General features: G+C 40.9%; 1 long non-coding RNA gene across 1 annotated transcript in view; it reads right to left on the reverse strand.

Annotated features, from left to right (window-relative positions):
* The window catches only part of LOC140679469 (uncharacterized), a 198,820-nt gene extending 183,909 nt beyond the window's left edge, over positions 1-14,911 (reverse strand). The window contains exon 1 of the long non-coding RNA XR_012050890.1: positions 14,792-14,911. This is a non-coding gene — a long non-coding RNA (uncharacterized lncRNA). The remainder of the gene's footprint in view (positions 1-14,791) is intronic.
* Positions 14,912-23,188: the final 8,277 nt, after the last annotated feature.

Consider the following 23,188-nt stretch of genomic DNA (forward strand, 5'->3'; position numbering starts at 1 on the left):
CTCAGGTAATTATGTTTTATTTTCTTTTGATCATCCAGCCGATTTATAGGCAACAGTTTAGTTTAGAAAAGTGGCAAAGGGCTTTAAACTGCTAATATGCTTTTGCCACTTTGTGGATGCGAATCAGATGGAACGCAGGGGCGTGTATTTAGGTTGTTGCGCAACACTTTAATTTAACTTTGCTTGATTGTTTATCAACTTTGAATGTTTGGACAAGTACTTGAATATGAATTATGATATATTGAGTTTCTAATGAGTATTATTATGAAACTAGGTTATATAAGTGCACTTGTAATTTAATTTGTAAATTAACTTGTAATTGAATATGTAATTGATATATGATTGAGTTTTATCACTTTAGATAAGAAATCATGATCTGTATTATTAGAAATGTATTATGAATGTTCATTTTAATTGGACTCATGATTGTATATTAATCAACATGGTTGGTTATATATGTATATATTCGTTATATATATATTCGTTAGGTCTCCGTGTTTTTTCCTGACCTAACGAATATATATATATATATATATATATATATATATATATATATATATATATATATATATATATATATATATATATATATATATGTGTATATATATATATATATGTGTATATATGTATATATTCTATATATATATATTCGTTAGGTCTCCGTGTTTTTTCCTGACCTAACGAATATATATATATATATATATATATATATATATATATATATATATATATATATATATACATATATATATATATATATATATATATATATATATACCCCGTAAGGGACAAGCGGTAGAAAATGTATGTATATATATATATATATATATATATATATATATATATATATATATATATTATTTTTTTAGGTGGTTCATTTTGTTTGTTTTTTACATATTAATGCCATTCGACCTTTGTTACTAATGTCCCATTTTTCTTCAATTCTAATAGCGCCACCTGTTGCTTTGCCATTCTATTTGAGGTTACCGACATTTTTTTTTCTTTTTTTCTTTTTTAAACATAATTCATAATTATTTTTAATTTTTTAATGAGGGACCAAAATATTTCACAAACTATTTTCCAATTTTATCATAAGCGTCCTTGTTTATTTTCATTTTGTATGGGGATATTTTTAGGTCGATTCTTCCAATTATTAACGTTTTGAAATATTTTATAAGCAAGATGCGGAAACTATTTTTGATTTCTCTGTCAACATATTTTACAAAAATATCTTCCAATACGTCCAATTTTATTATAAATGTTCTAGTTTATTTTTTATTTTGTATGGGACATTTTTAAGCCAATTTCTCCAATCATGAAATGTGTAGTTTATTTAATTTTTTTCGTGGACATTTTTAACCCAATTTAATTTCTTTGGTTTTTTTGTTTGTGTTCTTTTTGGGTATCAATGATTTGCCATCGTCAAAACGCCATTTTCCAGGAAATGACATTCTTCCAGCTTGTGATTGGCTGAAATCACCATTCAGTTAACATTGTTGTTCAGTACTTGTGCACTTGTACTTTACACTGTGCATCTCCACAATGTTGTTATAAAGCAGAACTAGGGAACATTTTTTTTTTTTTTTTTTTTTTTTACACTACAATTGTGAAATAGATAAGAAAACACAAACAATATTTTGTTTTTTTATGAAGAACTTTAGCAGTAATGCTAATGCTAACATGACGTGAACGGTATCCAGGCTGGTCCGCCAGACCGCTAACGGGGTGATGTGGGGTCACCATGGCAACAATAGAGGCTGGTTCTCTCCTGCTTATTAGCCAGCGCACCAAATGTAAAATGAGGCTGTTTGTTTCGTATCATTGCTTTAAAAGTGAGCTGAATGTGCCTTTAGTATGTCACATTTTAGGCTGTGTTGGAAATAATATTTTTCTCCATTCAAAACATCGCAGCTGCTGCTAAAAGTTGGATGCACACAGAAGAGTGAGGAAGAAGATGACTTCCCTTCTAACAATGAAGGGAAGAAAAGTCACGTTCTTGTCCCCAAACGATTGTAACCACCTTCACTATCAGTCACAAACAACCAAACTGCAGTGTCGGCAAAAATCCGCTTCCTGTTGTAGGTTCATTTGCAGTTCTGGACTCATCCATTGAGGACTAACACTATTGTTGTTATTAACACTACTGTATTCTTTAGTGTACAATCATGTACAACGTATTGGTACACTTTTCACTTGCAGTATTATCCTCCTCCTTTGATTTTTTTTTTTTTTCCCTCTTTTTTACACAAACGCCTCACACGGTCTTCAGAGCCCGAAGGATCAACTCTTAAATGTGAACCGAAAACAACAAAAATATTTTTAATTAAAAAAATATACAAACAAAAAAAAAAAGAAAGAGAAAACAGTGATTGATGATTCGGGAACTTTTATTGAATGTTGGAATTAAACTACCATTGAAATATGCAACATTTCTCTGTCTGAATTCTTGACATGATGTTCCTGAACGCATCACCGCTGATAAGATTCATTGAGATGCGATGCCAAGATTCTGGGAAAGGCTTTGCAGGGTGGGGGTATTTTAATTTCATGTCAGCCCGGTATTACTTTTTATTTTCAAATTAATTCATTGCAATTTTATTACAGTTTTAATTGTTTTGCCAAAACAAAACAGGGACAAAAATATGAGTAAGACTTTATTGATTATTTGTTATGACAATGTGTGTTATGTTACACAAAATAGGACTATAAAGACATTTAAAAAAAATATATAATAATACATCTTTTTTATGATAGTTTAAAGGTTCTCAATTATATATGTCATTGGGGTCCGAAATCTGGGAGCAAAAACATCAAGGATAGCTGAATGGTTAAACAGCTAGCTCCCAATCAAAGAGTTCTGGGTTCAATCCCAGTCAGGTCACTCTACAACTACAAAATATCTACTCAGAGCAATTAATCTTTTAAATGAAAGTTTACTGAGACAGTTCTCAATTATATATGTCATTGGGGCCCGAAATCTGGTAATAATAAGACCAAGGATAGCTGAATGGTTAAACAGCTATCTTCCAATCAAAGGGTTCTGGGTTCAATCCCAGTCAGGTCACTCTGAAACTAGTTAAGATCTAGTTAGAGGAATAAATGTTTTGTATAATAGTTTAAATGTTCTCAATTATATACAGGTAAAAGCCAGTAAATTAGAATATTTTGAAAAACTTGATTTATTTCAGTAATTGCATTCAAAAGGTGTAACTTGTACATTATATTTATTCATTGCACACAGACTGATGCATTCAAATGTTTATTTCATTTAATTTTGATGATTTGAAGTGGCAACAAATGAAAATCCAAAATTCCGTGTGTCACAAAATTAGAATATTACTTAAGGCTAATACAAAAAAGGGATTTTTAGAAATGTTGGCCAACTGAAAAGTATGAAAATGAAAAATATGAGCATGTACAATACTCAATACTTGGTTGGAGCTCCTTTTGCCTCAGTTACTGCGTTAATGCGGCGTGGCATGGAGTCGATGAGTTTCTGGCACTGCTCAGGTGTTATGAGAGCCCAGGTTGCTCTGATAGTGGCCTTCAACTCTTCTGCGTTTTTGGGTCTGGCATTCTGCATCTTCCTTTTCACAATACCCCACAGATTTTCTATGGGGCTAAGGTCAGGGGAGTTGGCGGGCCAATTTAGAACAGAAATACCATGGTCCGTAAACCAGGCACGGGTAGATTTTGCGCTGTGTGCAGGCGCCAAGTCCTGTTGGAACTTGAAATCTCCATCTCCATAGAGCAGGTCAGCAGCAGGAAGCATGAAGTGCTCTAAAACTTGCTGGTAGACGGCTGCGTTGACCCTGGATCTCAGGAAACAGAGTGGACCGACACCAGCAGATGACATGGCACCCCAAACCATCACTGATGGTGGAAACTTTACACTAGACTTCAGGCAACGTGGATCCTGTGCCTCTCCTGTCTTCCTCCAGACTCTGGGACCTCGATTTCCAAAGGAAATGCAAAATTTGCATGGTTGGGTGATGGTTTGGGGTGCCATGTCATCTGCTGGTGTCGGTCCACTCTGTTTCCTGAGATCCAGGGTCAACGCAGCTGTCTACCAGCAAGTTTTAGAGCACTTCATGCTTCCTGCTGCTGACCTGTAAGAGTAAGAAGGACCATCAAGACAGAATAGGAATATTATCAAGTTTTACTGAAGCTTCAGGAGACCAGCCCAGACCAATACATTCATACCGGCTTCTCGAATTGGTCTAACATTCAATTGGAAGAGACAACATCTTGTATCCGAAGAAAGTCCCCACCTGTCCGGAAAAGAATACAGCCTCATTGTTCTACTACAGATAAAATATAAGGGAGTACTCCAACTCCTACAGTGCAAGCCTTCAAAGTAACACATACAGTTTACTTGCGGACATAAAATGAAAAAATAGAAAGAGTACAAATGGAAAACCATTTAAACATGACTATGAATAAAGAAATAACTCTTAAACATATATGCATTCTCCACACTAGCCAAGTCTAAAAGCACCTCTTCCTGAGGGTGTTTCAGTGTTATAACTTCACCTTTATCATTTTTAAAGCCAAAAATGCGTCCATTCTCCCTTTTCTGTCTACACACTGTGTCTTCTTGTAAGGACTCTGTGTGTGTGTGTGTGTGTGTGTGTGTGTGCTGTCGAACATGCTCCTCTGCTCGTAAACCAGCAATGACACGACGTGACAACGACGGGGGGTGTGGGGGGATGGGGGATTGGTACTTTTTAGAGGCGGTATAGTACCAAATATATTTTATTAGTATTGCGGTACTATACTAATACTGGTATACCGTACAACCCTACATTCATCCTGACTTGTGTTTTCTTACTGGCTCCGTTTCTTTGCAAAGCAAAAAGCCAATGTTGTCATTTCCCTTTCAATTTCATGTTCTTTGTTTCTTCTTTTTAGCGTGTTTTTACCCACAGAGCGACAAAGACGCTTATCTGAACACCACTGTGGTTTTTACCACGATGGAAACAGGAACGAGGGACGCGGTGGAGAGACGGAGGGTTCACGCCGACAAAAAGACTCACGACTCGCTTGCAGACTATGTTAATGTTTAAAAAGACATATTTGGTATTTCACAGTGGTATACTGTAAGTGAAGAAAGCAACATGTTTTGGGACTAAACAACTTTGTGGAAATAAAATAATGCCAGTGCGTTTTGGAAAAATTATAATAAATATGTTGTATCATCACATTTTATTCTATTTTTTTTTAATTTCATCACTTTATTATTTAAAAAAAATAAACCATTTTTTTAATTAACAGAACTGTTTTTTCAATAAGCAAATTGATAGAAAAATGAAAGTTTCATCATCAAATTTATTTCAAATATTATTTAAAACATTTTTTTTCTTATTGATATTTTCATCCTTATATTTAGAAACCGTACCACCAACATTGTTTATCAACACTTTTCATTAAAAAAAAAAAGAACATTAACAGTGGTTAATTGGTTCCAAACATGACTGCAATAAAGGGATTTCTGCAAAGTAGAAACTGTTAAATATAAATTGAGTATTTTCATAGCTACAGTATTAAAAACATGTTCACTCATTGAATCCAACATACTGTAGGATTGCTGCTTAGGGCTGAGCCAATCAGTGAATACGATACTGAACAGGGAGCTCTGATTGGTTTGGACTCCTCTAGTAGACACTATTCCTGTATTATTGATATTTTTAGTTCATTTAGGCATTTTGATGCTTAAAAATGCTCAGTTTAGACCACAGGTGTCGAATTCAAGGCCCCGGGGCCAAATCTGGCCTGCCACATTATTTTATGTGGCCCGCAAAAGCCTGGAAATAATATGCGGTAATAAAATGCTTAATCTTTTCTTACTAAATATATTTGTTATTTCCCTTTTGACATTACAATTCATGCACTGTGTAACGCTTACATGGGCTAGGCGGGTTAAAAGTATAAACCGTGTAACAGAAGATGGTTCGTCTAGGAGCCTGAGGTATGAAAGATGACGACAACTAGTTATCTTGGTTTCGACTGCATTAAATGTATTAACACACGAATATAAATGACACAGATGACATAATAGAAAAAAATTAAAATAATGCCCAAAACAAAAATACAAGATGCAGTCCTTCTGCCTTCTCGGAACCAGTTCACATGTCAGTCCAAAAGTTCAGTTCAAAAACAAAAGTAATCCAAAAGGTTCGCCGCGGAGGAGAAAAAAAATGCTTGTCGTAGTTGTTTAGCTCGCCATTTGTTGAGTTGAGTTGAGTTTGAAGGTGGATAGGAAGCTCAGGTTGTTTGGGTCAACGGGTATTCCTTCCCGTAAAAAAAACCTGACCTAAAAGTCCAAAAAAAACAAAGTGAGTAACCTAGTTACCTCTTCACTAGCAAAGTACATTATATATGTACTTGAAAGCATAATGTAAGCATTCAATTGTCCGGAATTGTCACGAAAGGGGGGGGGGGGGTCGCAGCTTGCTGCGCGGTTGTTCTTTCAAGATGCAAAGATGGCTCTGGACGAAGGCGTAATGGTAGGATTGGATTTATTAACATAAATCACTCAACTACCAAAAACACAAACAACACAACAACAAAAAAGGCAAGCGTGCCTAAAACACATGAAACTACTAGTTAGCAGAAGCTATGGCATAGAACATGAACACTTACTTGGTCAGAACGTGACGTAAACAATGAAGCCAGGCTGACTGACTGGCAAAGGCAACTTAAATAATGCCTCTGATTAGTGCTTGGGAAGCAGGTGAGCGGGCGAGCACTAATCAGAGACAGGTGAACACAATAAGTCGCCATGGTGACAAAAGCAAACAAGGAGGCCTAAACGGGAACTAAAGAAGTCCAAAACTAACAGAACATAACTAAACAAAACATGATCCAGACCACGGATCATGACAGAGCCCCCCCCTTAAAGACAGATTCCAGATGTCCATAAAAAAATTAACAAGAGTCATGGGAGGGCGGGAGGGGGACATGGCGGTGGGTCGCCAGACCACGTGTCCCCGTATCCACCGGGGCAGAGTTAGGTGGCGGCGGCGAGTGGAACGCCGCTGCAGCAGGCGAAGCGGGCGCTCAGGGAATGGCCACATTCGTGGCCGACTGGGAGGTGGGCGCACTTGGCGTGGCGGGCGACCAGGTAGCGGCCATATCCGTGGCCGACGAGGAGTGAGGCGCGTCGTCATCGTGGCAGGTGTGGAAGCTCGGCGTGGTGAGTCAGGCGGCGAAGCTCGGCGTGGCGCGTCAGGCGGCGAAGCTCGGCGTGGCGCGTCAGGCGGCGGGTCTTGGTCTTGGCATGGGTCTTGGTCTCGGTCTTGGTCCTGGCGTGGGTCTTGGTCTAGGTCTAGGCGTGGGTCTTGGTCTTGGTCTAGGCGTGGGTCTTGGCATGGCGGGTCTTGGTCTTGGCATGGCGGGTCTTGGTCTTGGTCTTGGTTTTGGCTTGGCGGGTCTTGGTCTTGACTTGGCGGGTCTTGGTCTTGGCTTGGCGGGCCTTGGTCTTGGCATGACGGGTCTTGGTCTTGGCATGACGGGTCTTGGTCTTGGCATGACGGGTCTTGGTCTTGGTCTTGGCATGGCGGGTCTTGGTCTTGGTCTTGGCATGGCGGGTCTTGGTCTTGGTCTTGGCATGGTGTGTCTTGGTCTTGGTGTGGGTCTTGGTCTTGGCATGGCGGGTCTTGGTCTTGGTCTTGGCATGGCGGGTCTTGGTCTTGGCCTTGGTCTTGGCATGGCGGGTCTTGGTCTTGGTCTTGGCATGGCGGGTCTTGGTCTTGGCGTGGAGGGTCTTGGTCTTGGACTTGTTGAGCTGGTACCGGAGCTTGGCGTCGTGGAGCTGGTACCGGAGCTTGGTGTCGTGGAGCTGGTACCGGAGCTTGGCGTCGTGGAGCTGGTACCGGAGCTTGGCGTCGTTGAGCTGGTACCGGAGCTTGGCGTCGTGGAGCTGGTACCGGAGCTTGGCGTCGTGGAGCTGGTACTGGAGCTTGGCGTCGTGGAGCTGGTACCGGAGCTTGGCGTCGTGGAGCTGGTACCGGAGCTTGGCGTCGTGGGTCTTGGCGTGGTGGGTCTTGGCGTGGTGGAGCTGGTGCTAGCCTTGGTGCGGCGACAGGTGCTAGCCTTTGTGCGGCGACAGGTGCTAGCCGTGGAGCAGCTACAGGTGCTAGCTTTGGTGCAGGTGGAGGTGGCCTAGCTGGGGGTTTTGGCTTGGCATGGAGCAGCTGAGCCACCCCACTAGTACAGCTCCGGGCCCTAGCCCCCCCCTCAAGGAGCGGATACCAGACGCGCTCCTTGCGGTCTGGAACCGTCTTTAGGGGTGGGTGGAGGGAGGACAGGAGGGGGGTAGACGCCTCCCCTTTAAATTGTCCAAAATGTCTTTTTGTATTCCCCACCTGAGTTTGAGTGGGTGGACAAAAAGAAAATGTCTGTGACGTGGGTGGGGCTTGAGTCTTGGAGGGCGAAACAGAATTCAGAAAAAAAAATTCCTGGCCTATGACGTCATCAGCAGGCGGCGGCGTGATGTCAACAGCGGAGGTCTCCAGCTGACTGACAGCCCAATCGATGAACTGCTTGGCGAAATGATGAATTGGATTACCAAGCTTTGGCGGCAAGGAATACTGGTCTGATTGTGGCGTCCTGCTGTCCGGAGGAGGAGTTTGTGGGAATGACGCGTCTTGACGGCGAAACGAAGCCTTTCTGGCTGGCTTCCGTCTTCGCCAGCGCGTCTCCATCTCCTCGTGGCCCGCTGCGAAAGAACTGTAAGCTGGCTTCATTCTGTCACGAAAGGGGGGGGGGGGGTCGCAGCTTGCTGCGCGGTTGTTCTTTCAAGATGCAAAGACGGCTCCGGACGAAGGCGTAATGGTAGGATTGGATTTATTAACATAAATCACTCAACTACCAAAAACACAAACAACACAACAAAAAAAAGGCAAGCGTGCCTAAAACACATGAAACTACTAGTTAGCAGAAGCTATGGCATAGAACATGAACACTTACTTGGTCAGAACGTGACGTAAACAATGAAGCCAGGCTGACTGACTGCCAAAGGCAACTTAAATAATGCCTCTGATTAGTGCTTGGGAAGCAGGTGAGCGGGCGAGCACTAATCAGAGACAGGTGAACACAATACGTCGCCATGGTGACAAAAGCAAACAAGGAGGCCTAAACGGGAACTAAAGAAGTCCAAAACTAACAGAACATAACTAAACAAAACATGATCCAGACCACGGATCATGACAGGAATGACTAATTTGTTGTACTAATAAACCAATTGATATAACATAACCAACCATGTTGATTAACAATGGCGTTGCTAGGCCTATTAAAATATTCTTAAGCCCCCCTAAATAATTTGGTGTTGAAAAAAAAAAATAGTTTTTTTTTTTACAAATACATGCCGACATATTTATTATAAAGTGGCCCGAATATGAGTTTAAATAAATAATCATATAACCTGTCATTATTCACTCAATTTCCCCTCACTTCATAGCGTAAGGTAGAGAGTCCCTTTCGTGCGTCAGTATCCAATCCATTGCACTTGTTCATATAGAAAATGCTAACATCACTCAAAATCCAGTCCGCATTTTCTCTGCGACCTTGCTTGCGGTCCTGCAGGTGTACGAAGCACATTAGCACACAGCACTGCAGAACAAGAACGTGAACGGATGCAAAACGGACATAAGACACTTTTTCAAGAAAGTAGGTATTCATCACTGCTTGTATTAAAATGTATTAGCTCCACTTTACACCAGGTCTGTGTTTGACAAAAAGTTACATTCCCACTCTAAAACAATGCTGCTACTTAGTTAGCCTGAAATGCATCATGAAGGTCCTGGTTATTTATAAAGTTAAATGTGCACTCTTTTTTACCATTTGCTATCTTTGGGGTTACTTCCTTCTGGAGCATCAGCTGTGTTTCTCACTTTACACATGGAGGAGAACAGGAGCTGAGCTCATTCAGGTATGACTATCATCAGTAGATAATAATAATCACTCCACAACCCCTATTGACGTGTAGGAGTCAGGGCAGAGGAGCACATAAAGTGAGAGGGGAGAGGCCTCTACTGGAAAGGTGAGTAGGAGAATAATGATACATATAAATAAATATTAAAACAATTTTTTATTTTTTTTTAAAAGGCTAATCGATAAGCCATTTGTTTTATTTATTTCTGGGTGGATCATGTTGACTATTGGTCCTCCTAATTGTCAATCATTCTGGTGATGTTACGTAAGGACATATATATATATTATTTATTGATATAATAGATTGCATTTGTAATCTATTTTACATTTGATTCCAAATCTCAAAGTGCTACAGAATTACAACTATTGGCGTTGTTAGGCCTATTTTGGCGTTGTAATAAATAAATAAATAAAAAATGGCTTATCGAAAAGCCATTTGTTTTATTTGATATATATATATATATCCATCCATCCATCTTCTTCCGCTTATCCGAGGTCGGGTCGCGGGGGCAGCAGCTTAAGCAGGGAAGCCCAGACTTCCCTCTCCCCAACCACTTCGTCCAGCTCCTCCCGGGGGATCCCGAGGCGTTCCCAGGCCAGCCGGGAGAGATAGTCTTCCCAGCGTGTCCTGGGTCTTCCCCGGGGCCTCCTACCGGTCGGACGTGCCCGAAACACCTTCCTAGGGAGGCATTCGGGTGGCATCCTGACCAGATGCCCGAACCACCTCATCTGGCTCCTCTCGATGTGGAGGAGCAGCGGCTTTACTTTGAGCTCCCCCCGAATGACAGAGCTTCTCACCCTATCTCTAAGGGAGAGCCCCGCCACTCGGCGGAGGAAACTCATTTCTGCCGCTTGTACCCGTGATCTTGTCCTTTCGGTCATGACCCAAAGCTCATGACCATAGGTGAGGATGGGAACGTAGATCGACGGGTAAATCGAGAGCTTTGCCTTCCTGCTCAGCTCCTTCTTCACCACAACGGATCGATACAGCGTCCGCATTACTGAAGACGCCGCACCGATCCGCCTGTCGATCTCACGATCCACTCCTCCCCCACTCGTGAACAAGACTCCGAGGTACTTGAACTCCTCCACTTGGGGCAAGATCTCCTCCCCAACCCGGAGATGGCACTCCACCCTTTTCCGGGAGAGAACCATGGACTCGGACTTGGAGGTGCTGATTCCCATCCCAGTCGCTTCACACTCGGCTACACATATATATTTTACGTAGCATCACCAGAATGATTGACAATTAGGAGGACCAATAGTCAACATGATCCACAACATCCTCTATCCATCCATCCACTTTCTACCGCTTATTCCCTTTGGGGTCGCGGGGGGAGCTGGAGCTTATCTCGTATACCTTTAAGTCTTTCATACATATATATATATATACATACACACATATATATATATATATATATATATATATGTATATATATATATATATATATGTATATATATATATACATACAGTATATATATATATATATATACATATATATATATATATATATATATATATACATATATATATATATATATATGAGTCTTTCATACATACAGTATATATATATATATATATATATATATATATATATATATATATGTATGAAAGACTCATATATATATATATATATATATATATATATATATATATATATATATATATATATATATATATATATATATATATATATATATATATATATATATATATATATATATATATATAAATATATATATATATATATAAGAAAAACCCAGACACCATTTTTGTAGTCATTTTTCTCCTGCGTGGACTTCCGTCTTCCTTTACAATGAGTGAAGCTGCACGAAACCTTGTGTCTGCAATTGTAAATAATGTAGTTTTTAAGTTTTGTGTTTCTTGTAGAATCTATATAAAGTAATATACATTAGCCTATTGTTAAAATAATTTAAAAAAAACATCATTAGATATATTTGTTTTATTGTATTGTTACATTAATAGCTGTTGTATTGTTATAGGATGGCTTGTTAAACATTTCATAGGATTTTCAGAGGCAGGAAAAACCAAGACATTTAATATAAAATGTAAAATGAATAAATACATCAAAAGAAAAAAAAATGGTTAAAAGCCATCGTCCCGGAGAGCATTTAATTTCGTACCGTGCATTGTTTTTACCGTCCCCGGGACGACGGGACTACGTTAATCTCAAGCCCTGGAAGTTACATTTTATTGTTTGCATTATTTGTTTCAGCATTTAAATTTGAAGATGGTCCCTCAGCTCTTTGACAGCTTTGGCTCTTTTTCAGATCAGCAGACGGACTCTAAGTCTTTCTTATTTACAGTATATATAAACGTTTCTCATTTCTATTCAGAATTCCATATATATTTAATTTCCTTAACGACTTGCCATAATATATATATATATATAAATATATTATATACAAGCCAAATTATCCCGATCCAGATATTACTTTAATTCAAGTAATTAAGTAATATTTCCAGGGCTTGAATTTACAACCATTTTAGTCACATATGTGCCCAAAATGTAATCTGTGCAACTTCAAAATATTTGGGAACAAACAATTATTGTATTGTGAGCGAAAGTGGTGGCATTAGCCTCTATGTTGTGAAGTCATAACATAAAGGCTAATGCCATGACTTTCATTGTGTTTCAGTGTATCTTAAAGGATCATGCAAGTAATTGTTTCTTGTTGATGCTGTAAACAAAATATCACTGTGCAAACCCATGTTTGTTGTTGTACTGAACACAGATTGAAAATAAACCGACTGAAATAATAATAATAACAATGAATAATATCTAAGTCTTTGTTAGCCGTTTGTGAAGTTTTGTGCTCGTGCGCTACGTTTGCTCACATCCTGTGCATCTCCTGGGGGCTAAGCCCCCTGTCCTTAAAAGCTAGTGACGCCCCTGTTGATTAATATACAATCATGAGTCCAATTAAAATGAACATTCATAATACATTTCTAATAATACAGATCATGATTTCTTATCTAGTGATTAAACTCAATCATAGATCAATTACAAATTCAATTACAAATTCATTTACAAGTGCACTTATTATAACCTAGTTTCATAATAATACTCATTAGAAACTCAATGTATCATAATTCAAATTCAAGTACTTGTCCAAACATTCAATGTTGATAAACAATCAAGCAGAGTTAATAAATTAAAGTGTTGTGCAACAACCTAAATACACGCACCTGCGTTCCATCTGATTCGCATCCACAAAGTGGCAAAAGCATATTAACAGTGCAAAGCCCTTTGCCACTTTGCTAGACTAAACTGTTGCCTATAAATCGGCTGGATGATCAGAAGAAAATAAAACATAATTACCTGAGTAATCGAGGGCAAAACAACATACTAGTGATGGGTCCGGCAACACCGATGCATCGGCGCATGCGTCGAGCTCATAGAGCGAAACCCTGTGTCGGTGCGCGTACCGCTTTTAGAAAGTCACGTGACCGATCATGAGCTGTTTTGGTCACGTGACCGATACGCGAACTGTGTCGCACTGACGCCTCCTCTGTGCCCTGTGAAAGGGTCTTTTCTACAGCCGGAGAAATAATAACTAAGAAGAGAAAGCGTCTAAAATTGAATACGTTGGAAAAACTGTTTTTTAAAAAAAATAAAAATGTGTAAAAAAAAAAAAGCATCCTCATTCACAACACGTTCTCTTAGATTTCCATGTTATGATACATGTTCACATTATTTATTGACTGTATCTAAAAAAGACAAAAAATATATTTTTATTTAAATGAAGTTATGAAATAATCCTAAATGAAATACAATGACTTGGTTTATATTATTGTATATACTAGGTCAGTGGTTCTCAACCTTTTTTCAGCAATGTACCCCCTGTGAATTTTTTTTTTAATTCAAGTACCCCCTAATCAGAGCAAAGCATTTTTGGTTGAAAAAAAAAAAGATAAAGAAGTAAAATACAGCACTATGTCATCAGTTTCTGATTTATTAAATTGTATAACAGTGCAAAATATTGCTCATTTGTAGTGGTCTTTCTTGAACTATTTGGAAAAAAAGATATAAAAATAACTAAAAACTTGTTGAAAAATAAACAAGTGATTCAATTATAAATAAAGATTTCTACACATAGAAGTAATCATCAACTTAAAGTGCTCTCTTTGGGGATTGTATTAGAGCTCCATCTGGATTCATGAACTTAATTCTAAACATTTCTTCACAAAAAAAAAAATCTTTAACATCAATATTTATGGAACATGTCCACAAACAATCTAGCTGTCAACACTGAATATTGCATTGTTGCATTTCTTTTCACAGTTCTTTTTGACAGACATTTTAGTGACAAACCTGAGCTTGTGCTTCACTGAGTTTATGAACTTACATTCATATTTTGTTGAAGTATTATTCAATAAATATATTTATAAATGATTTTTGAATTGTTGCTATTTTTAGAATATTTAAAAAAAATCTCACGTACCCCTTGGCATACCTTCAAGTACCCCCAGGGGTACGCGTACCCCCATTTGAGAACCACTGTACTAGGTCATAAAATCAGTGTCAGTTGAGTCGGTCCATAGGTTGCCTGTAGGGATTTTTAATGTCCAGCAGATGTCAGTATTTAGTGACACAGTATCGACACAGTATAAATACAGTTTTGCAATGTGTTGAAACGCTTCATGACGCCTCATCAACCCATCACTACAACATACCATGCACTCCCCGATAATTAATCGAACATGCCGGCTCTATGGAAGAATGGCAGCGGTTAGCTCTTATGCTAAAACAAATGCTAACATAATATTGGCGACATGACACATGATTGTGAGTTTGGAATTCCGTTGATTATGCCATGGCAAAAGACTCACCTAATTATGAAGTTTACAAAAAGTGAGAATAAGGAGATCTTGCGAGTTTCTTCTCAAGCGCGTCTCACAGCACCGCAGCCACAGCAGACGGGAGGGGGTGGTAAAGTGAGCAATACTTCCTTAAAAGGAAGTGAGCGGCAGGAAGTAACCCTCCACAAAAAAAGTCTTTGCACTGTGTGCGGGTTTTCAATGAGTATTTTAAATATGGGTTACAACTGCATGCAATTGCACATCTTTTAAAATTCAATATTATCAAAATCAAAATATTATATATATATATATATATATATTATATGATATCTTATATCATCATGTATTCCAAAAATATTTTTTTGTTAAAATAAGGATACACATTGTACGTAAATATCTGCGTTACTTATGATTTCAAAACAAATTGTCAATCAAATTGTAGAATGTAAAATTGACAATAGATTTTACGCATGAAATCAACTTTGGTACTGTTTTTTTCCACATACAGTAGGACACTAAAACATTAAAAAACAAACAAAAATAACTCTTGTGTTGTTCTGTATATTGTACAGTATTTTGTATTTCTATAGTGTTTTGTATATTGTACAGAATTGCTTATTATTTTTATTGGATAATAGTCTGTTTATTTCAATTGTTAGTTTTTTCTTTATTACCCCTTGTGTAATTTATTTTTACCCCATATTTATTCCCACTACCGCACCTAAGGTTGCAGTCCTTAATCTCATTATACGCAAATATAATGACAATAAAGTCCATTCTATTCTATTCTATTCTATTCTAAATCAACATGTACACAAATCAAATATCTTCATTAAATAACTCTAATTGCATTATAAGTATTCAGAACGGGTTCTCATTTTTTTTTTCTTCAATATTGTACAATATAAATCACGGTGGAACAAGGGTTAGTGCATGTGCCTCACAATACGAAGGTCCTGAGTAGTCCTGAGCAACGTTCCCTCTAAGGTGCGTGCCTGTGCAATTGTGCACTGCTCAAGCGTCCTCTGCGCACGGCAAATCTATGCCACGCACAAAATCAAATAAAAAAATAAGCGCATAACAATTTTCGACACACGGACACGACAAAGAAAACAGTTTTCTTCATCATTGTTCAAATATTGTAACGTCTGTCGAGACGCTTTGAGGACATGAATTCCATCGATCACTTTACTGAGCAAAACTCTTTATTGTCAGCCATAAACACATCACCAAAACATTAGTAAAAAAAATGATATCTAGCAAAAGTGGTCATTTTCTGCAGTACAAACCAGACCAAAAGCAACTTTGTTATATCAACAGCAGCCGCTCGCTCTTTCTCACTTGCACCAACACATGCACATATGGCACTTAGCCAGTGATGCGTTTACAGCCACACAAAAAGTCGGACAACTCCAACACCACACATTAAGTATGTCTTTCCAGGTCGTTACACTATGATTTACCAATCAAATGTGTGCTTATTCTAGTGTAATTTATAAGGAATCTTTATTTATAAATATTAATCATGAAATGCTGTTACTATATTAAATAAATACTAATAAAAATATCTTTTTTACAAACAGGAAGTTGCAGGAATGTACACATTATCCCCTGCTTACATCTCATTGCGCAACATGTGAATGTTTTAATGGGAACTAAATGCAATGTCTGAAAGGGGTACAAATTATTTCCAAAGCAGGACCTCCACCCAGACAAACAATACAAGTACACAGTTCATGAAAAACAATATTTTTTGTTATAGTCATTGTAAGTGGGCCTAAACACTTATATTAGAAAATAACCTCATGGAAATGACTGCTGTCATTTGATTATAATAATAAGAGAATGTTGTCTGTCTATCTGTGTTGTTGCGATGAGGTGGGGACTTGTCTAGGGTGTACACCGCCTTCCGCCCCAATGCAGCTGAGATAGGCTCCAGCACCCCCAGCGACCCCGAAAGGGACAAGCGGTAGAAAATGGATGGATGGATGGATGAATCAACATTCATGTCAGAATCACAATATGCAACAAAGTGCTAAAATAAGCACTAGCAGCATAAATATGACCTACACAAAGCGGTCAGTGCACTAAACGTGCTTATTATCAAACACATTGAAAAGTAAGTCATAAACATTGTATATGGACGATTGAGAAATATGCCACAAAGACTGTTGCAATGAAACAATTGGAGAGAGACTAATGCTAGAGGTGCTCATTTCATAAACATGGACTCACCAACTCCGCTTCTACAGTCATACACAGCTCAATGGCGCTGGTAGTCGGCTCTATAAAGTTAAGAAATAGGCATTTAGTTTAGAATCCCGTCAGCACAATATTTTGGGTGAAAAGGAGAATAAAAACCTACCTTCAGCAGAAACACAACCTGCCTCCCCTCACGTCCTGTCTACTGACCACTTCCTGCCATCGGCTTATAAGCACAGCTGATTGGACCGCGGCGGTCACATGACTGAGAAGAGCACGCAGAGCTCCAAGAGTAATAGAGATCAAGAGCATAATAGTCTCCGCAAAAGTATAAAAGAATGGATTTGACACCTGCATTACATACCTCAGGGGTGGCATCGCTTGGTTGGTAGAGTGGCCGTGCCAACAACTCGAGGGCTCCAGGTTCGATTCCAGCTTCCGCCAAAATGTACAAATCATAATGCTGTTGTTGTTTTTTTTACAATTACCTGTTGCGGTTAATAGTATATATGATTTACTTGTCATTATTTATGTTTTATGAATAAATTATGTGATACTATTCATCAGTCAACTCCTTCCATCCATACATTTTGTTCCGCTTATCCGAGGTCAGGTCGCGGGGGCATCAGTCAAAGCAGGGAAGCCCAGGCTTTCCTCTCCCCAGCCACTTCGTCCAGCTCTTCACAGGGATCCCGACCGAGGTGGTCCCAGGCCAGCCGGGAGACATAGTCTTCCCAACTTGTCCTGGGTCTTCCCCGTGGCCTCCTACCGGTCGGATGTGCCCTAAACACCTCCCTAGGGAGGCGATCGGGTGGCATTCTGACCAGATGCCCGAACCACCTCACCTGGCTCCTCTCGATGTGGAGGAGCAGCAAATTTACTTTGAGCTCCCCCCGGATGACAGAGCTTCTCACCCTATCTCTAAGGGAGAGCCCGTAAGAAACTCATTTCGGCCGCTTGTACCCGTGATCTTGCCTTTTCGGTCATAACCCAAAGCTCATGACCATAGGTGAGGATGGGAACGTAGATCGACCGGAAAATTGAGAGCTTTGCCTTCCGGCTCAGCTCCTTCTTCACCACAGCGGATCGATACAGCGTCCGCATTACTGAAGAGGCCGCACCGATCCGCCTGTCGATCTCACGATCCACTCTTCCCTCACTCGTGAACGAGACTCCGAGGTACTTGAACTCCTCCACTTGGGGCAGGGTCTCCTCCCCAACCCGGAGATGGCACTCCACACTTTTCCGGGCGAGAACCATGGACTAGGACTTGGAGGTGCTGATTCTCATTCCAGTCGCTTCACACTCGGCTGCGAACCGATCCAGTGAGAGCTGAAGATCCTGGCCATATGAAGCCATCAGGACCACATCATTTGCAAAAAGCAGAGACCTAATCCTGCAGCCACCAAACCGGATCCCCTCAACGCATTGACTGCTCCGAGAAATTCGGTGACAAAGGGCAGCCTTGGCGGAGTCCAACCCTCACTGGAAACGTGCCCGAACTACTGCCGGCAATGCGGACTAAGCTCTGACACTGATTGTACAGGGAGCGAACCGCCACAATCAGACAATCCGATAAATCAGTCAACTCATTGGTGTAAGTTTTCAATCTATCCAGATGAAAAAATTATATCAAAATCAAATTAAAGGGTGTTATTTATGTAGTTTGATCATTTTCCTCAACTGATGTACTAATCATGTGGTTTATTTTGTATATATGTAGATGCAAAGATACAAATAATTGCTATAGCGACATCCAGTGGACACATTTAGGACAGCTGTTTCTTTCATTCAAAAATTTCAAGTTAATTTTTATACTTAGCAAACTCATCCCGCAGGCCGGATAAAACTTGTTCGCGGGCCTGATCCGGCCCTCGGGTCGTACGTTTGACACCCCTGGTTTAAGGCATAGACTCATAATATATAATTACGGAAATATTTTCTGGCGTTGCAATATACTTTTTCAGATGTTTAGCGAGTGCCTCGGATGACTTGAAGTAGAAATAAAAACTGAAATGTTAACTGATGCATGTCGTGTGTGAAGCCACGATGAAAGAACTGCACATGTTTTGATGCTATCAAGCGCGTCTAACAGCGCCATGACAGACGGAAGCTGTGGCGGGCCTTTGACCAACCACTCGGCTTGTTTACTCAGAAGAGCGTTTAAGGGCAGGAAATGAGAGGAGGGGCTTAAATCTGGGTTCAAGCACAGAAGACATTATTGTCTGAGGAGGTATGATTATCATTTTTATTTGTGTTGAAACTTTTAGACCAGTCTAGTCAACTAGTTTATTTTTTTCAAAGCTAAGGCCAGATGTAGTCATTTCACAATTGTGTTTATTTTATATATCATGTTAACGCAACTGGAAACGCTGAGAGCAGAGATCGCTTTCGTGAGCTTCAAGCTCACATTAAAGAAAGTTGCTTATTCTAAAACCCTTTTGCTGCTGACATTATTGACACCCTGCCCTCTCTTCAATTTCAACTGGCTGAAACAGTTGCTTTCACCCCCAACTGTCTCATAGAGGCTGCTGGCACGGCCACCCTCCCAACTGCGCCACGCCGGTAATCCTCATTTTCCATTGTCCCATTTACTCTCTGTAAAGCACCAGTTCCATTGGCAGCAAAACAGGTCCAGAGTATAATACTACCACCACCATGCTTGACGGTAGGTGTGGTGTTCCTAGGATTAAAGGCCTCACCTTTTCTCCTCCAAACATATTGCTGGGTATTGTGGCCAAACAGCTCAATTTCTGTTTCATCTGACCGCAGAACTTTCCTCCAGAAGGTCTTATCTTTGTCCATGTGATCAGCAGCAAACTTAATGCGTCGCTTCTGGAGCAAGGGCTTCCTTCTTGCATGGCAGCCTCTCAGTCCATGGCGATACAAAACACGCTTGACTGTGGACACTGACACCTGTGTTCCAGCAACTTCCAATTCATTGTAGACCTGCTTTTTGGTGGTTTTCGGTTGACTCTTGATCATCGTGACCAATTTGATCTCAGAAGCCGGTGATAACTTGCATTTTCTTCCTGATCATGGCATTGACAAAACTGCGCCATGCACTCTATACTTTAAGAACAATTGTCTGCACAGTTGCTCTTGGGACCTTAAGCTGCTTTGAAATGGCTCCAAGTGACTTTCCTGACTTGTTCAAGTCAATGATTAGATTTTTTTAGATCTGTGCTAAGTTCCTTTGACTTTCCCATTGTCGCGTTTGGAACCGAGTCTAATGACTGAGTGTGTGTGAGTGAATTATATTTATATAGCGCTTTTTCTCTCGTGACTCAAAGCGCTTTACGTAGTGAAACCCAATATCTAAGTTACATTTAAACCAATGTGGGTGGCACTGGGAGCAGGTGGGTAAAGTGTCTTGCCCAAGGACACGACGGCAGTGACTAGGATGGCGGAAGCGGGGATTGAAACAGGAACCCTCAAGTTGCTGGCACGGCCGCTCTACCAACGGAGCTATATCGTCCCAATTTTGCTGCCGACATTATTGACACCCTGCCCTCTCTTCAATTTCAACTGGCTGAGTTTCAGGCCTGCGATGAAAGATGCTTTCACCCCCAACTGTCTCATAGAGTACTGCGCTTCCCTCCCACACCAGACCTACCACAACATAAAACAGCATACAATGAAGACAGACACAGTTTTTGGGAGCATATATATGGCTGAATGAGCAGGTATTGGACTCCTCGGTCTCCTTGGACGTATCCTCGCTCATCCATGCGGACTGGACACTTGCCGAGGGTGGAGTCGGCTTTCTTGGTTGCTTTATTGGGTCTGCTCTTGTCTCTGGCCTTGCTCCCCCCACCCCAGCAGACGATGGCGTGGAATACCGCAGAGGCCACCACAGTGTATATGTGTATTTTTTGTTGTTTTACTTTTGTGGCTGTGTGTAGAAGTGGCTGGTTGCATCAGCTCTGCTCTTTTAATGTCTTTTATGTCCTTTGTGTTCTTTGATGTTTCCCTCTTACACACATGCTTATGGGTGCTATGGCTATTGGTTTTTTTCCCCCTTGGCTTCAGTTTGGACCGCCTCTCCAGGGGCCCTGGCTTACACTGAATTTTTTTTCTCTCACCCCCCCAGCGTTTACTTGTTTCTGACCTTTTTTGTAAGGAGCGCCAGAAGTTGGCAGACCCGTCAGCGATCCTGTTCTGTCTCCCTGTAATTTTTGTCTGATTTTGAATGGGATTGTGTTGGCAATCTTAATTTCCCCTCTGGTATTATTATTAAAGTATTTCTGATTCTGTACACTTTTGATCCAGCAGATTTGCTCACATTTTCAGTAGACTCATAATAAATTCATAAAAGAAGCAAACTTCATGAATGTTTTTTGTGACCAACAAGTATGTGCTCCAATCACTCTATCACACAAAAATAAGAGTTGTAGAAATGATTGGAAACTCAAGACAGCCATGAAATGATGTTCTTTACAAGTTTATGTAAACTTTTGACCACGACTGTACCTGTTAGCACAATTACTTTGACAAAATACTTGACTATTGTTAACTCACCTTTATACATACGATACAAAACCAGCTCAACAAGACAACAGTGCCTGATTCTTACTTTTTATTATGTTTTAATATTATTTCACTACTTGTAAAGACAAAATACCTACCAATTGCTTACTCACCTGTACCTGTTACAAAATCACATTACCTCTTTGTTACCCGGCATCGGCTTGTGTCGAATAAAAAGAGTATCTGTGGTACTTCAAATAAACACATGAAGACTTTCTATTTGTCAGGACTTGGACTTTGGCGTGATTTGTTCTCCTGTGGTGCAAATGATTTGGACCATACGTGGCGTGAAGGGGAGTACATGATTTAATTTAATATTATCAAAAAAAAGAACAAACGAAAGGCGCGCACAATGGCGGAGGTAAAAAACTTGGCTAATGAAAACAAAACTTGCACAAAAACAGAAACTTTGAACAATGAAACAAAAACTTACTTGGCATGGGACTGTGAACCTGGCATTATGCAAAGTGACGATAAAGAGTGTGTCAGGGGTATGATGTCGCCAGGCTGACTGCCTGGCAACTACAGGGTTAAATAGTGAAAACATGATTAAAGACAGGTGCGTGAGTCGTGAGGACAGGTGAAAAACTAATGGGTTGCTATGGTGACAAACAAGAGTGCACAATGAGTCCAAACATGGAACAGGTGAAACTAATGGGTAACCATGGAAACAAGACAAGGGAGTGAAAAGCAGGAACTAAAAAGAGTCCAAAACCAAGCAGAACATAACTTAAACCAAAACATGATCACACAGACATGACAGAGCCCCTCCCTTAAGGACATATACCAGATGTCCATAAAAATAAAAACAAAACAATGATCAATAGTCATGGGAGGGCGGGAGGGGGACATGGCGGTGGGTCGCCAGACCACGTGTCCCCGTATCCACCGGGAAGAGTTAGGTGGCGGCGACGCGTAGAGCGCCGCTGTACCAGACGAGGTGGGCGACCTGGGAATGGCCACATTCGTGGCCGACGAGGAGGTGGGCGCACTTGGCGTGATGGACGACCAGGTAGCGGCCATACCCGTGGCCGACGAGGAGGCAGGAGCGTCGTCATCGTGGCGAAGCATGGCGTGGCGCGTCAGGTGGCGAAGCTTGGCGTGGCGCGTCAGGCGGCGAAGCTTGGCGTGGCGCGTCAGGCGGCGAAGCTTGGCGTGGCGCGTCTTGGTCTTGGCGTGGGTCTTGGTCTTGGTTTGGGTCTTGATCTTGGCATGGCGGGTCTTGATCTTGGCATGGCGGGTCGTGACTTGGGTCTTGGTCTTGGCGTCGTGAAGCTGCGACTGGCGGCACTTGGCGTCGTGGAGCTGTGACTGGCGGCACTTGGTGTCGTGGAGCTGCGACTGACGGCACCTGTCGTCGTGGAGCTGCGACTGGCGGCACTTGGCGTCGTGGAGCTGCGACTGGCGGCACCTGGCATCTTGGAGCTGCGACTGGCGGCACCTGGCATCGTGGAGCTGCGACTGGCGGCACCTGGCGTCGTGGAGCTGCGACTGGCGGCACTTGGCGTCGTGGAGCTGCGACTGGCGGCACTTGGCGTCGTGATGCAGGTACTGGGACCAGTCGTGGAACTTGGCGTGGTGCTGCTGGTGCTAGCCTTGGAGCAGGGCGTGGAGCTAGCCGTAGCATAGGTGCTAGCCTTGGCGCTGGTGCTAGCCATGGTGCAGGTGGAGGTGACCTAGCTGGGGGTTGAGGCT

The sequence above is a fragment of the Nerophis lumbriciformis genome, linkage group LG16, assembly GCF_033978685.3.
Source record: "Nerophis lumbriciformis linkage group LG16, RoL_Nlum_v2.1, whole genome shotgun sequence".
In the NCBI taxonomy this organism is placed as follows: domain Eukaryota; kingdom Metazoa; phylum Chordata; class Actinopteri; order Syngnathiformes; family Syngnathidae; genus Nerophis; species Nerophis lumbriciformis.